Here is an 18,087-nt window from a genome sequence, read left to right as displayed (position 1 = left end):
CTCAATTTCACGTGGCCACATGTGTCAGATTACAAATGCCAAATTTTCATGTAGGCCAATAATGAAGTGCTTGAATGAATTTTGAGTATTGTAGGACACTATAAATTTTATGTGGTCATACATACTGAAATAATCTTTATGTAGTAAATACTCAAATTATTTGTAATATAATATCTTGCTTTACTCACATTTAGTTATTTGAAAATGCTATTACACATATTTTATTTAAATGTTTTTCTCCGAGTGTCTTTTTGAAATAGTTTTGAATAGATTTTTATTATAGTTATGAATGCTTTCTTAGTAGGAAACAATTTAATTTTGATATATGAGGTATGCATTCAATTTGAGTTTTCTAGAATGTCATCAATAGGCACCAAATAGGCACAGAGGAAAAAGGGGAAAAAATCTGGTTCTGAACATTTTGTGTTTTTCCCAGCATTGGGTTATGTTCAAAAGAAGGTTGTGACTGCACACAGCACAGTTAGCCTATCAGCTCCTGTTCAGCCTTGTCAAAGCCAAAGTAGCCTATGGTTTATGGTTGCTGATACTTCGCTGAGATTACCATACATCCCTACCAGCCACCAGTGCTCCATCCTGCTTTAAAAATGGGTTTACCAGACATCCTGTGTTAAAGAAATTCAAGGTTTGTGGACCAGAGTTTTGGGACATGAATTTTAAATTACTGAAAGCTGAAGTCCCACTCCTTGTAATGTGAACTTTAAAAATTTAATAGCACAAACATTTCATTTTAAGATGTTATGGATTTTATAAAATAAATAAGTTGCAATATCAGTGACTTAAGAAGTATTGGAAAACAGGTTCATTGTGTATGAAGTGCTAAATAAAACCAAACATCATTTTCACACTTTCTTTTTCCTAAACTTATTCTAACACCTTCTAAACAAGGACTTGAGAAAACCAGTTAATTACCCTATTCTAATTGAAGCAAGGAATCCTGTAATTTAAAATTTATGTTGAGCATCTTGCATTTACTAGTATGCAGCAAGAATTTTCACTTTTTATATTTCATAAACTAAAGTTTTGCTGGCAGGTATTTTTTGTTTGCTTATTTGTTTATTTTGATATGGGGCACAAACTAAAAGAATTACAATAAAGGTCATTCTTTGAGTCTGACTGGACTTGTGACTTCAGTATTTAACTGCTGCTGATATTTTGTGTGCTATTTTTTTTTTTTTTTTTTTGCGGTACGCGGGCCTCTCACGGCTGTGGCCTCGCCCGTTAAGGAGCACAGGCTCCGGACGCGCAGGCTCAGCGGCCATGGCTCACGGGCCTAGTCGCTCCGCGGCATGTGGGATCTTCCCAGACCGGGGCACGAACCCGTGTCCCCTGCATCGGCAGGCAGACTCTAAACCACTGCGCCACCAGGGAAGCCCTGTGTGCTATTTTTGATCATATTTTTTCCAATCAAGTAATTGCATTCTAGTTTTCATTTTAAAGCTAAAATTGAGCACATAATATTTTCAGAATCTCTTCAATTAAAAAAAATAAATCATTTTATGGTTATGCTTATGATTATATGATGACTTATTTTTCCACATATCATAAATGCTTCTATAAATCACTTTTATAAACAAAGTAATATTAATTAAAATAGGAAAACTTTGTTTTTGAGTGTCTGTTATGTTCTAGGCAATGTGCTAAATAAGACTTTTGTATGGGCTATTTCATTTAATTTTCGCAACTACCAGATTTGGAAACTGAGGCTTGGAGAAAATAGGAAGCTGGTACAAAATCATATAAATATTAAAAACTAAGTCAGATTACAAACCAAAACAGTCCTAAACTCCAGCCAGCATTATTAACAATTAAGTTGTACTGCTACACTACCTGGTGACACTTTAAAATTTCAAAAAGTCCAAACATTTATAAAAAGTACAAAAACTTATGTGACTGACACTCATGCCCCTCGTATTCAATAGATGTTGACATTTTAATTCATCTCTCTCTTGTGCTTCCTTGCCCTTCCCTCTCATTTTTGAGGACTTATACTAAAGATTTAATCTCTTACAGTGGTTCTCAACTGAAGGCAGTTTTGCCCCCAGGGGACTTTTGACCATTTCTAGTGACAGTTTTGATTGTCATGATTGGGAGGTGTGGTGTTACTGTCATCTAATGTGTAGAGGAAGAGGTGCTGCTAAATATCCAACAATGCACAGGGCAGTCTTCACAGCAAAGACCCTGGTCTAGGCCATTTCTTTCCCATTCTCTTTCTCTCCAGAGGGTCAGGAAGTTGGTATACGTCATCTTTCTAGAAGTCTTCATACTTTTAATACAGGTGTTTATAGATGATGCAACCAGGATATTCCCTTGAGTATCTACGCAGTGGTAAATTTGGTTCTCGTGTTTCTACCCTGTTGAGAAAGACAGAAATCTAAGAATAAAAATTAAACTTAAAAATATTAGGGGCTTCCCTGGTGGCGCAGTGGTTGAGAGTCCGCCTGTCGATGCAGGGGACATGGGTTCGTGCCCCGGTCCGGGAAGATCCCACATGCCATGGAGAGGCTGGGCCTGTGGGCCATGGCCGCTGAGCCTGCGCGTCCGGAGCCTGTGGTCCGCAACGGGAGAGGCCACAGCAGTGAGAGGCCCGCGTACCGCAAAAAAAATAAATAAATAAATAAATAATAATAAATAAAAAATAAAAATACCACCACAACAATAAGCATAATTTTATGCATTTATAGTTTACATAAATCATGGTGACCTTTTAAAGAACAGGAAGGTTTTTAACTCAGTTCATTTGCTATGATTATTTACTGTAGAGTTATAATGTATTTTAATACGTCACAGTTGAGTTCACCCTTTCTTATTCTTATATTGCTAAATTTCTCTTCATTGTTCCCTGAGCTTTAGCTGGAGTTTTTCATGTTTCATAAAAATTTCATTGGGATTCTTTGATGTCTTTAATGGTCTTTCTTCCAAGGAAAATTGCTTTCTCCATTTATGCACATTTTCTTTTGTCCTTAATCATGTTTTGTAAATTTCACCAATTATTTTGTTAAATTTTTCCCATATACCTTACAGTTCTGTTCCTTTTGTAAATGCTACCTTTTTAAAGATTTTTCTGGTATTTTGTTGCTTTTCTGATATTTTATTATGAAAGCAAACTTGCTGACTATTCCTATTTGCTGAACATGCTTCAGAATAGTTTAAATTTTCTATGTGGACAACCACATTATTTGTGAGTTATTTCTTCCTTTTTGATCTTTATATCTCTTTTCCCTGCTTTGAGATCTAGAACACTGTTGAACAAAAGCGTGGCTAGTGTACCTACCTTCCCATCTTTAAGGAGATCTTTTTTCAGTTTCACCAAAAGTGTGGTATCTCTAAAGTTTTCAGTAATTTTTACTAGGTGCAGGGACTTGTCTTCTATATCCATTCCATAAAAGGATACTGACTTTTGTCAAGTGGGTTTTCTCTATTTACTGACAAGAACATATTGCTTTTCTTCTTTAATCTTTTACTTTGAGGAATTAACTGTATACATAGGATAAGGTTGAACGGCTTTTGAATTCCTGGGATAAATCCTGTTTGGTCATACAGCATTATTTCTGTAAGCATGTATATACACATACAGTCACTTCTGAATTTGTTTTTCATTAAGAAGAGAGCCATTCTTTTAAGTATTTTGTGTTGTTTTGTTTTAATAAGCCTTTCTCTCTGGATAATTTTAATAGTCTGCCTTGGTATTCTGCATTGTCACCAAGATGTTTCAAGGTGTTGTCCTTCTTAGACTCTAAATGTTCCATTTGAGAATTCATGTCATTCATCAACTCTGCAAATTCTCAGCCATTATCTCTTTGAAATATTACTTGTCCCTTGTTTTTTTCTAGTCTCTCTTACGATAGCTAGTATTAGGTAAATCTTGGACTCTCTACCTGATGACATTTAATCCTTATACTCATATTCTAGGTGACTTAGGTCTGTCAATCCACAAATTCTCTTTTCAAATATAATAATAAATTTTATTTTGGTTATTATATGGTTCATATGTAAAAGTTCTTACCATATGAATTTATTTCATTTTTACCTTTTAATCATTAGACTGGTGTTTTATAGTCCCTTTTTATTTTATTGTATCATTAACTTAGGCTTGAAGATTTCTATTTTTGTGTCTGCTGACACTCGAGACAGACTGTTTTCCTTATTTTTTTAATAAGATTTTACTTTCAGGGGAATTTGTTTTTGTTTCTATTTGTAAACCCTATGTGGTCTGTTGTATAATAACCCCTCTAGTGTAGATTTGCTTCTGCCAGGTATCCTAGGAGAATTTCTAGCTCAAAATCAAGTTTTATGTTACAGTTTTGGCATGTTGATTTTCACATAAGAAAAGTAGTGTTCAAGACAAGTAGTGACCAGTTTCTACACTGAGGCTTTTTTTTCCCATTCAGAGCCGAGGTAGAAAAGTTTGCTTGTTTATGGTCCCACTGAGCTAGTGAGCAGATTGTTTTAGTTCAGTTTAATGAGGGTACCATCTTAAGTAGGGATTTATTTCAACTCCCAGCCTTGTATAGGCCTAATACCTTATCTCCTGTCCTGATGTGGACACTAAATTTCAAGGATCCGGTCCAATCACTGATGGCTTCCACTTCCTCCTCACCCACCCCAGAATGTCAGCTCACCCCGTAAATGCTCTTGCTTTCAATTTCTTTGTTCCTGGCACTTGGGATTTCTATCTTGCCGTTAGCTATGTAAGTTTAAAAGTTGTTAGTTAACTTTAACATTTCTATATGCTTGTAGTGAGAGAACTTCTAGATTTGTTCATCAATTTTCTGCAACAGGAACTCTATGAAAAGCAAATCAGAATTACTCTTTTGATCATGCATAATCAAATAACAATATGTAATAATATATATTTTAAATGTAGTTATTGAAAAGAAAATAGAATAATACCAAACATTGTTTTATAAATTATGACAGCCAAGATTCCATTAATCTAACACAATTATAGGTTACTTTATGCTAATGTTTCAGATACTTTCTTCCACATATATACCTAATTTATCCGTAATTTATCAGAACTGCCATTGGACTGCAAATGGCACTTTTTAGTGTGCTATTTCTATGTCATATAAAATTGTCTCTCTTTCTCATAAATATATTTTAAAATGTGCATAAAAACCCAGTTGAATCAATTTATAGTAATTTTATATCATCATTCTCTAATGTTGAAATTTTAGCTTGCATCCAAATTTTGACATTACAAAAAAATGCAAAGAGCATCTTGAAACATATTATCTTTTCTATTATGTTTAATCTTATTTCCCTAAAATACGCTCCTAAAAATGAAATTTCTGGGTCAAAGGAATGATCATTTTTGTGGCTTTTCTTATGTATTACCTTTTAAAATATTGTGCAGATAGGTACACCATCCATGAATAGTTATTCAATTTTAATATATTATCTTCAGCCTTATTTATTTACTTATTTTACTTTAATGATTGCAAAGATAAATTAGATTTGTTTTTAGTTTGCATTTCTTTGCTTTGGATAAACATTTCCTATGTAGAATAGTTTCCCTTTTATGTTTCTTTTCTTCCACCCTCCTCCTCCTTTTCATCCTTCTCTCTTACAATGTGTTTTTCCACTTTGTTTACTGTGTGCTCATAAGTATTATTCATTTTTTAAAGGATTGATATTTGTGTCATACATTTACATATTGATGTAACTGATGATCATTTCTAATTACAACTATCCCTCTTTTCCCTCCACATGTATATTCACAGACATTCATATTTTTTCTATTTTTCTTTTCGTTTTCCATATGGGGGATACATTTGTATGCACATATTTTTCCTATGTTTCAAATGAAAGTGTGTGGATTTTATTAAAATTTGTGATTTATTTGGAGTTCTGGTAATATGGAGAGGATGCTGAGTATGTGTGGAAACTGTTGAGGCGAAGAGTAGATACTTGAGGGTAGATAAAGTTGACTCATGAAAGGAGACTGACACAAAGCCTCTGCTCTTGGGTGCTCCCAGTAGGAAGGTAACAGAAGGTAAATATTTTAGGGAACAGAGTCACTGAAAGGCAGGGGACTGAGAGTACTTCTGGGCAGCAGTTATGTTTGCATACTCTGTAAAGAAGAGAAAATATGCTTAAGGTCCTTTGGCAGAATTTTCTACTTCTACCACATCTTGCTCATCATCTCTCTTTTATATTGACACTCAATGGCAATGTCTCTAAATAATACTAATAATACTAATAATAATGAGTTGGATCATCAACATGTTAATAATAAAATCATTAAAAAAAAACTTATTAAGTGATGTTCCAAGAATAATGCAGGTGTTTTACAAGCAAATTGTTTCTAATTATTGAAACAGAACAGTAAATTTGGCAATACTATTGCCTTTTTTGCAGTTGCTGAATCACACATCCCACAACGACTGAAAGTAAAGTTTTCAGTCTCCCTCTGTGCTGCTGAAATTGTGTGCCTTTTCCCTGCTATGCACTGTTAGTATTAGCATTGCACAATAGAATGAAACGTTTTCTTGGATCTCCTCACAGTGCTTAGGCATGGCAGACACCAGAGCAACTGGCCATGAGTTCTGAGTGAGGACAGATGGGTAATGTCTGGTCGCCGGCCAGAGTGGATAGGGCACAAGGTAAAACTCTCCATGGCAGACTGGCACCACCATCCTTGGGGGATCTGGGGACTGTAGTACTCTCTTTCATAGTACTTGTTCTCATAGTTTGCTAGAACAAGTGCATCTGTAGGACATTTCAGCATCTACATTGTGTACTCACACCTAATAGGTGGTAAGTTTGATGTTCAACAGGAAAGTTATTTTAAAGCAATATGTGAGCTGTGCTTCTAATTTCTCCTTTTCCCTGAATTGCTATGCAATTGTCACAATACTATTAATAATTCTCCCCTTGTTTTGAAAACCTCACTTTACCATTTTTAAAAATTTTATGTGTGGTTTTCGGATGCCCGATCTGCATTCTATTTTATTTCTATTTTCTGCATTAGTGCCAGGCCCACATTGTCAGAAGCATTGTTTTCTGAGAGGATTTATTCTTCACTTTCAAGTAATTGAGCAGGACAGTAGTGTCTGCCTACATTCAAATCTTGAGTCCATCATTTTCTCTGTGTAATTACAGGCAAGATGTTAAGCTTCCTAAGGACCACTTTTCTCACATAATTTAAAAAAGGGACATCATAATAATAGTATCTTCCTCATCAGATTTTTGGAGGATTAAAACAAAAACTCAATCGTTCAACAAGTCATAGGCAGGAAGCCTCATAGTATTTGTAGTAATAGCAACATCAACAACGTAGTAATTACTGTTATTTTTAAAGTTTCACTCATTTACTTTTTCAACATTTTTTAAATCAGTAATTATAGTTCCAAAAACTATTAATATATTTTTATTGTATTGGAATTGTGGTAAACCTAAGTATATATTATATACAGTATTTACTATTTGGAATTGTGTATCAATTGGTTTATATTATTTAGATTCTGTATATAGTTGTTAGTAACTGGAATTGTGTTAAGCTTATATCTTATACACACACGTACACACACACACACAGCATTAGTGAGAGATCCACATCCATTATGTATATTTTCATTTATTCACATGTTTTTCTAAAATTCAAAGTTTTATCACCAGCTCTTTTTTTTTTTTAAGTCATTCAGAAGAACTTTGTTGCTGCTAGTAGGAAGGGTGGCTAAGATTTTGCCATCATGTAAATTTACTTTTGTGATAGTGCTTTCATTTGTGCTTTCCTAATGGTCTTTGCTAAAGCACATAAATGTCGGATTGTGTATCATTTACCAGGATTCATTATTGACTTCTTTTAACACTGCTGGTGGAAATTTAGCTGATTCCTTCCAATGCATGCAGTGTTATCTAGAAATAACAGTATTTACTTTTATGACAAATATTCCTATCCATTCTTGCTCTTGAATTATCAAGAGCCTCTCTAATATTAAACAATATTGATAGCAGTAGATGTTTGTTACTGAATTAAACAGGGTTATCACCATCATTTTGCCATTATTAAATTGTTTGTTTGGGGTTATATGGCTGTTTCTAAAGGAATTCTTCTATTTTGTTTAAGTATTTTTTTGAGAGAGATGTTAAATTTTCTCTTTTCACTGAATTTTTAGTGAACAATTTAAATGTTTTAGCCTACTAATATATTAACATTGTTACATTGAAGTATCTTTCCATTTCTGGGTTAAATGACACCATTACTTTGTTGATTTTTTGTTACATTTTTATTCTGTCAACTAATAAGGGTAATTTTTGATTTCATTAGATTTTGAATTTAGAATCATAACTATTAGTTCACAGGGAATATTATGCATCCTTATTATATTTTTTCTTTCCTCCTTTCTTCATAGCTTGCTATAGGGGGTGAATGTCTTTCTGTATGCTTTTCTCCCCTCACAGCAGTCATAATGGTCAGAAACATTTTTCTATTTCTAATACTAAAATTTAAATATATTTATACACATCTACGTCATGCTAACAAATGCTTCTTTTTTTAAAATTAATAAAGTTGTTTCCTGATCTTTGTGTATAGTAATCAACTTCCATGTGCAGAAATTCTCATTTATTTTTTATCTTACGTTATTTTCTCAGCCTCTGCAGAATAAAATGGGTATCTTTGTGGTAAATATTATGAAAGTTCACAGGTGTAAAGCTGTATTTCTCTTATCTTCACGTAAACAGAAACTTTCTTGGGTAAGAGTTCTTGGATTACACCTTTTTGGTAAGACTCTGAAGTTATTTCTCTTATTACCTTCTGCTGTTGACTGTCACAGCAGAGAGCCTGGAAACAATAATGTTTTACCTTCTTTGAAAGATTTTTGCTTTTGTTCTTTTAGAGACATAGAAAAAATGTCCCCTTTCTCTTGAAATTTAAGACTTTGGTAATTTTATTGAGGTCATTGTGAATTCAATCTTAACACTTCTGTGAAGTTCTGGAAAGTTTTCTTTAATTTTATATTTCGATTTCAAATTCTTTTGTAAAGAGGTGTAGATAAAATGAATTGCAATCATCAACCTATTCTTGATTATTAAGTCAATTCTTCTTCAGTATTCTGTGATTTCAATATCTGTCGTCTCCTCTTGCATTCTTTTTGTCTCTCTTTAAATATTGTCTCTATAAAAATCTTAAATGCATTTTCAGCTTACCTTCTGTTTTACGAATACATTTTTATCCAACATAAATTCTAATATATAATTCTCTGAATGACTTTTCAGGTAAATGTATTTTTAAATCACAACAATAAAACTCTCTAAAACCAGCATTCAGAAACTATGATTGGTTCATATTCAGAAATATATAAGCACATACTGATGTCATAATGTGTATATGTAATGTTTTAGAGTTTCATATTCATTTTTGACTCAGCATTATATTATAGACATTACTTACAACATAATAAAAATAGAGACATTTTAGAAAAGCAAGAGGAAAGTATCATATGTGATAGCCATAGCCAAAGATAATGACTATCATTCAACTGCGTATCACTAATGAGGGTATACATACAATTTATATAGAGTTCCCATATTCTGTCAATTTTATTGATACAACATATTGAATATTTTAATCATTTTTGTGTGGTCTTTATAAACTTTGTGTTTATTTGCATGGCTCTGTCAATATGAAGCCCTTTTATGTATTAGTGTCTCTTTTTATCTATTCATGTATTCACGTATAAATATATGTCTGTGTGTGGGTGTGTAATGAATAATGCTGCAAAGGACATTACTAAACAGAAATCTGTGCAGGCCCTTCTGCATATTCTCTTAGGAAACATATTTAGAAATGATAAGGTTTGTATTGTCCTTCTGGCTTTTTTCATATCTGCAGTGTACTATTGATACTTTATTGATATGGGAGTAGAAAATAGTTCTTTCTAATACTCTTCACTTAATTTGAATACTAACAGTGTACTATCTTGATTTAATGTTGAATGACAATCAAGGGATAACAGGAAAGCCTATTGCCATACAACTAAAAGGCCAATCCAACTGCCTTGCCAACTGACCACAAGGGAGATGAAAACCCACCTCCCTATGCCTATGAAAGTTCCAAACCTCTGCTCTTCAGATATTTGGACATTGGCAGATTAATGCCAGTGTCTTCTGCAGTGAGGGAGCAAGCTGCAGGGTGCGTTTACCCTTTTGTTTCTAAGATCATAACATAGTTGTTCATTCCAGTAACTACCTCCACAGCCTAAATTATAAATGATTACTTTTCCTGAGCTACTATCCTCCACACATACTTGCTGCTCCTGTGATTATCCCACTTCCCCTTGAAATGGTAGTTTGTATCAATGCTTACAAGAATTTGGGTTTTTGTTCGAAAGATTTTTATTAATTTCAGTATATGCTGCATGTTTCTGTGTGAATTCCAGTGTGTGTGTGTGAATTGATTTATATCCCATAGGTTTCCATTGTGGTCAAGGAAGAAGGAAAATGAATGATCAAAAGGAAAAAGGGAAGCTATTTCCATTGCATGCTAGTTTTCATAAACTCTTAATAGGTGTTCCTTGGAAAAGAATTATCTTGTCAAATTTTAGAAATGCTGGATTACATGAATTTAAGAGGAAGCTATAGAGGCTTTAATGTACTAAAGTGCATTTTTAATTTCTATAATTTATTTTAGAATATTACACTACTTTTTCCAGAAGAACAAAAACTATGTCCTGCAACTAGTGTTCCTTAAGACACAGTTTGTGAAATACAGTATTTTTTTTACCCACATTAACCTTCTTTTTTTCCCAGATAACTTGCCCCTGCCTCAGTGACCTACTAATGATAGCTCACTCCCACTATTCTGGAAGGGGAAGTCTTAAACTTTTATCCTAGAGAGAAATGTTTTGGATGCCTTGTTTCCCCTGTACAGTTTGCCATATATCCTGGTTATGTTTTATATTGAGTTGACCAAAAGGTTCATTCGGATTTTTCCATAACATTTTATGGAAAACCCAAGCAAACTTTTTGGCCAACCCAATATGATGTGCTCTATAGTGTAGGATGCTATGAAGAACACAGGCTTTTGATTGAGGCAGACTGAATCCCCTGCCTCTTCTGCCACTTACTAGATATGTGATGTTTGGTAAATTATTTTACCTCTCAGGTTCTCAGTTTAATCATTATTAAAGTGAAGATACTATTACCTTTCTCAGAAGTCACTGGGATAGATATGACTGATTTCCAGACTATATAAAGTGCACCTACAAATATTTTTTTTAAATGGAGGCTATCAAAATGGTCAATATTCACATAAAACCATTTTCAACATCAGTTCTTCAACAAATAAATGAAAATTTAAACTACAATTACATGTGACAACAAAACACCCAATAGCATGCTTATTTATTGGCAGTATGAAGTTTTGGCAAGAATATAGAGAAATTAGAACACTCATATTTTTACGGTGGAAATGAAAATTGCCACAACCATTTTGGAAAACTCTTTGGGAGTTTCCACTAAAGTAAATATATGCCTGCCCTATGACCCAGCAGTTGTGCTCCTAGAGCATTAAGCGTTCATAGCAGTTTTAGCTATAGATAAAATCAGTAAGAGAAAGGATGAAGAGTGGTGTGCTTTTAAAATAGAATGCTATACTAATGATACATGTGAGAATATTGAAGGATCTGTCAGAAAGAACCCAGACTTAATAGCCTATCTGATGTATAATTTCCTTGATATGAAGTTCATGAACAAGCAAAGCAAATCTATGGTAATAAAAGTACAAATAATGGTTACCTCCATGGAATGGGATGGGTATTGACTGAAAAGAGGCAAAAGGAAACTTTCTGAGTGATGGAAATATTCAATATGTTTATCCAGATGGCAGTTTCATAGGTGTAATCTATGTAAAAATGTATCCAACTGTTAATTTAAGATGTGCACTTTATGTGCTTACTATGAGTATGCACTAGCTCAATTAAAAACAAAAAAGTGATTAGAATAACACTGAGATATGTGTAATATATAATATTGACATTTAGTAGATCTTCAAAAAATGAAGCTATTTTGGCTTTTGTATGTTGGTTTTAGACCAATATACTGCATATTAAGTCATTCTGAAAAGAAGATGTGCTTTGTATTCCTAGCTACTGATTTAAACATGAGGGTTTGGACTACTACCAGTTCATAAGTTGTGATCAGCCTATATATATGCAATGAACTTCCTAACAAGGAGAGTTCTAGAAACAGAAATGAGTTACAGGCCATATCATCTGCAAGCTGTTTGAAGAAAATTAAGGAAGGATAAAATAGAAAGACTATAATTTTTTTTCATTGCGTTACTTGCAAGAGATGGGTAGTAAGAAAAGATGGCAAAATTAAAGAGATGCATCTCTGAATCTGGAGCAGATCTGGTGTGTCTGAGTCCACATCAAACCCCATTTACTGTTCTGTCGGTATTTATGTTCTTTTTTCCAGAAAAAAAGTGTTGCCTACTGGTTCCACCAGAATAGTTGTTAATGAAAACAAGCAAACAAACAAGAAAAATAAAATTAGTTCTTTAGGATATAGTTTGAATCTCTGAATTTAATGTGTCTCTGGAATTAGATTTCTCCCCTTGATCTTTAAAAAAATTTGTACAAATGAGTTGAAATGCTTCCATATCTAATAGTGCTAACCAAAGCTATCATGCTCAGTGATTGCATGGTGGATACAGCAAATATTACACAGAGGATTTGATTCACTTGGTAAATGGAGCTTTAAAAATGATTACCAGGTTTTTAAACAATGGTAGCTATGAAATGGTGTTTCAAACAACACTTTAAACTGTACCCATTTAATTTGTTCTATTCTTCTGTTATACTTTTATAGGTTCTCATTTCTCCTGCTGTTGAAATTGCTTAACCTTATCAAGTTTTATGAATAGAGACACAGTCTCAAGTAGTTTATTTAATGAGTCCAGTCTATGTGCATTTCATCTGTTTGTAGTAGACAAAGACCACAAGATTTCCTTCCACATGGTTCTAGTGAGCCTAAGGCATAAACAGTTTTTAGTTCGCTTATAACAAAGAAAGCCACATAAGAGTATTCAAAGAAAACGGGATCAGGAGATCAGAGACAGAATTCTCCTACATATTTTATAACTCTGCATTAAATCCTATTCTGTGATTTCCCAACATTCCAAGCAAGAAAAGGACAATTGGTCATATATTTCTTATCATCTATTTCAGGTAATCTTATTCAGGAGTATAGGAGTAATAGTTTTTTTCTTATAAGTGAGTGCTGAAGAAGAATGAATATCATGTCACTGTTGAACAAATTAGTGAGCAGAGCTTTATTGGCCCAAAACAAAAGATAAGTGCTTCCCATGAAGTATCTATCCAAGTTGTATAGTGAAGGGTGGCAGAGGGAAAAGGAAAGAAAGAAAGAGAAAGAGAGAGAGAGAGCTCAAAACCCAGCAAGAGGGAGGCATGCATGCACAGGAGGAATGAAAAACTACAGTAAGGTCAAATCCTAGGTGATTGCAGGGTTGAATTGTTGATGTTGAATGTAAGGCAGGGCTGGGGCATCTGTATGCAGATGTCCAAAAGATCTTTGGATATGCAAGTGTGAATATAAAGAAGAGATCAGGACAAGAAATGTACAGAGAGATGTTTCCTGCCTAAGTTGAGAGTTGAGCACATGAGATTTCCAAGTGGAGGACAGTGAAGAGACAGAACTAAACACTGAACATAATGACAGAAAGGTTTTTTTCTTTTATTTTTAAACTCAGATTGGGACTTGAACCCACAGGCTGACACTCAAACCCACTGTCTTTTTTTTTTGTTTTTTTAACATACATTTATTTATTTATTTTTTGGCTGTATTGGGTCTTCGTTTCTGTGCGAGGGCTTTCTCTAGTTGCGGCAAGCGGGAGCCACTCTTCATCGCGGTGCGCGGGCCTCTCACTATCGTGGCCTCTCTTGTCGTGGAGCACAGGCTCCAGACGCGCAGGCTCAGTAGCTGTGGCTCACTGGGCCTAGTTGCTCTGCGGCATGTGGGATCTTCCCAGACCAGGTCTCGAACCCGTGTCCCCTGCATTGGCAGGCAGATTCTCAACCACTGCGCCACCAGGGAAGCCCGACAGAAAGGTTTTTAAGAGTTAAAAGAAGGAGAAAGAACTAGTATAACCGAAGTTGAGAAATAGAAGGAGAACCACAAGAGTTATTTTACCCAAGCTAAAGAAGGAAAGCTTTTTCAGAGAGCTGTGGTCAGCAATCCTACAGAGGTTCCAAGGAATTGGAACATATTAGATATGTTAGATCATATTAGAACATATTAGATCTTCAGTTTGTATGAAGATCACTGGTTAGCTTTGAGTGAGATGTTTTCCTGCAAGGTAAGGAGACAGAAAACCAATGACAAGGTGATAAAGGGTTAGTTGGACTATGGGAAGGGATAGGAACTTTTAAAGCATAATTAAAAAAAAAAAAAAAACCTGGAAAAACTATTTTAAAAGTATTTCTATGTACCTCTCAACTTTTAATTTCTTACCTCTTACTGAGTTTTGTTGTATTTTATTTAATCCTCACATCAACTCTCTATGCTTTCATATATATGACAAGAAAATAAGACCAATATGAAGATTTTTAGAATTAAAAACAAATGCATGCATTCTTTGGGTACATGGAGGCAAGTAAGTGGAAAAAGAACCCAAAAGGGTGAATATTGATGCAAAATCCTGAATGAGGCTAGAAATCAGAGCATAAAGAAGAAAGCCTCAGGATGGACACATCTGCTAAGTCAGGAACCATGAGAGAGAAGAGTTTGAAAATATGGAATACATTTAAGGTGGAAGAGAGGTTGCCATGTAATGGTTTGTACCTTTTCAGCCAAATAGGAAACATGGTCTACTGTGAGTAATAGTGGTGGGGTGGTGGAAATGATTGAGAATAGTTTGTCTTGATATAGCTATATGTGGTGATCATAAAGGATAGGAAATCAGTATTAGATGTTAAAAAAGCATCTTGAAGAGTTTCTGTGACCTGTCGAGCTTGGAGAACATGTCTTTTCACGATCAGACTCTAAAGCCCTGTTATTTTCTCCAAAACCACCAGCAGTTTAAGCATATGAGTAAGGAACAGGGAAGGGCAGATATAGCTATTAGTGGGAACAGGTGGCAGATACTCAGGAAAGTGGGGAAATAAAACATGGCCTTTGTGACTAAATAATTGAAATAATAAAACAGGAATCCAGGTAACTAGTTTCTAGATATTGAGGGACAGATATTTTTTGGTAGGTGTAGTTTACTAATTTTTCATAAAAAAAAACCCCTCAAATAACAAGTTATTTCCTCCATCATAGGGCACTAAAGATTGGTGAGCAACATCTTGCTTTATGCTTATTTTCAGAAAATATTATATGTAGGTTAGTCACTAAAGGACTGTGGATATTAGTCTATTGTTTTGGGATAGCCTGTTTTAAAAACCTAAGAGCAAAAGTTCTAAAACCAAAGAAATAACTTGTGTCAGGTTCCAATGGACAATATCTGTGGGCAGTGGGTATACTGAACAAGCATTATTTTATGAATGGGCCTTCTTAGGAAAAGCCTTACTTCATGGAGTTGGTTAAATAACTGTGTACATGAGTCTGTTCAAGTTTCTTGAACCCTTTGATTTTTTGGCTTCCAGAAGACTTATTTCTTTGGGGATCTGAAGCAAATCAAAAGAAGGAATGCAGGTTGAGTCAAGAAAGGTATGAACAACAAGAGAGAAGGGAGGGTTTGAAAATTTGGAAATTGCAAGGGTAAACAGACTTTATTGGGGAATTCTTGCTAAATTATGTTTACTTTATTTCTTCACTGCCCACCCATACATTTTTTTTTTTCCATTTGGATTTTTTCCCAATGCTACAAGGAAACTTCTCTTTTGAAGTTCACTAATGATCTTTTCCTTTTTTAAAATCTCATTTGGTTAATTGAATTCTTAGTATTCTTCTGCTTTGTTTCTATTTTGCTTTCCTTTTTCTGAAATCCTACTCCACTGCTCTGAAAAAGTTCTATCCTAGAAGCCTTCTTTATATCTTTGAATATGCCTGCTGTTACTTCTCAGGGACTATTCTCTTCCTGCTTTACAAGTGTAATCCTTGCATAAAGCCTTTTTACTAAACTTCTACCCTTTCAGGCTGTTTTACTCTTTTATTGCTTAAATAGCTCTTGGTTGTGGTAAATATTTTCTTAAGCAAAAATGAAAATTCATACCATAAATTTTTTGTAGTAGATATTGTCCCTTATCTAATTCTAATATATAAAACTTCAAGTAATTAGTAATGAGTAGCATAGAATTTTTATAGGCATACAATTGATAAGTTAAACTGAAAGTTCCCCAAATATTATAAGTTTTAAAGTTTGGACATTTAATGAATAGTTATTGATTAATGAAAAATTCACATGTAAACCTACATGCTTTATGGAATACAGAGTTTTTTTGTGTTCATTCTCCTATTTGAATATAATAGTCCGCTAATAAGGGCTCTTCAGAAGACTTTGAAAATGCTCTTGAACTCGTAGCTTCTTACACTAATCTCATTGATGAAATAGAAATTGTAAATTAGAAAGGACATAAAAAGAGATATAAGAGATTTTGAATTCAGAAGCTTACAGGAAGGGCCTATTTTGCTCTTGGGTATGCTTTATTTTTGTTTCTCTTTCTTCCTAGAGAAAAAATAAGTGTTAGCTGTGAAATAACACCTTGTTAAACTGGCACTGTAAAATTCCTGTAGTATTCAGCACATAACTAGGGTCAGGCTCAGTTTTGTTTAATTTTAATCAGATGAATGTTCTAGTTGCCGTTCAAGAACAGTCTAGAAAGACAGTCCTTAAGCCTTAATATAAGGACTAAGAAAGCATTGATACTAAGAATAAGGAACGAAAGTGGAACGAATTTCTATTGGAAAATACCATAAATCCTTTGAAAGCCATTCTACTAGTGAAAACCTTTTACAGATTTTAATACAAAAATAACAGGGACACTTTAAGAACCTGCTCTGTGTCACCCACTGATCTATGTGCAGAATATACCAGATGCATTGAATCTTTTAAATGACACTATAAGGTAAAGAGTATTTAATCACCAGTTTCCAGATAATGAACTGTGGTGGAGACATATTCACGGTCACACAAGTGGGACGTGGAAGAGCCAGGATTCTAACTCAGGAGGTCTGGTTAAGGCTCTCACTGCCACACTCAACTTCGTTTTACTATTAAGAAAGAAAAGGCCGGGCTTCCTTGGTGGCGCAGTGATTGAGAATCCGCCTGCCCACTCTCAATCAGGGGACGCGGGTTCGTGCCCCGGTCCGGGAAGATCCCACATGCCGCGGAGCGGCTGGCCCGTGAGCCATGGCCGCTGAGCCTGCGCGTCCGGAAAAAAAACATTTAAAAAGCCCTAGGGACTTCCCTGGCAGTCCAGTGGTTAAGACTCTGTGCTTCCACTGAAGGGGACACGGGTTTGACCCCTGGTCAGGGAACTAAGATCCCACATGCCATGCGAGGTGGCCAAAAAAAAAAAAAAAAGCCCCGACTTCTTGAATAAACTGTCAAAATAATTTATTAGGTGTTGTTGAATGGCACTTACCATACCCTTTAGTGAATTAAATGTAAGCATGTCAAGAATACAGGTTTTGACCTCTCAGAATACTCATAGATTTTTGTAAATTAAATGTGTTAAGAGCAATTCAGAGATGGAAACCTAAATAAATAACCATTATTCGTTTATCAAAGAATATTCAGTGCTCCAAAAACAATAACAATGAACAATTGAGTAAGACTTAATGGTAAAGCAGCAATCACATTTATTGAAATCTTAAGTGTTCTGAATCAACCATTTTCATACCAACAAGCGCCAATAGAATGATTTTAAATAATTACTACAAAGTGATCAGTGCATGGTTCAAGGACAGTACATTAGCTAAATGACATGACAGCAAAATATATGATCAAACTTTAATAATATAGTTCTTTCCAAGGGCAATAGCTTAATTTGAACTGTAACTGGACTCCTCTCTTCCTTTTTGCATACTTAAGGATTTATAAAATATATGCTACAGATTAGGGACTATAAATTCTGGAAGGCTTTGGATAAAGCA

The 18,087-nt window shown here is 34.5% G+C and overlaps 1 protein-coding gene across 29 annotated transcripts in view; it reads left to right on the top strand.

The window, feature by feature from the left end:
• The window catches only part of PTPRD (protein tyrosine phosphatase receptor type D), a 2,145,367-nt gene that overhangs the window by 138,559 nt on the left and 1,988,721 nt on the right, over nt 1-18,087 (top strand). The window lies entirely within an intron of this gene.

The sequence above is a fragment of the Pseudorca crassidens genome, chromosome 7 (assembly GCF_039906515.1).
Source record: "Pseudorca crassidens isolate mPseCra1 chromosome 7, mPseCra1.hap1, whole genome shotgun sequence".
NCBI classification, from domain to species: Eukaryota; Metazoa; Chordata; class Mammalia; order Artiodactyla; family Delphinidae; genus Pseudorca; species Pseudorca crassidens.
This window is presented reverse-complemented; position numbering and strand designations above follow the sequence as displayed.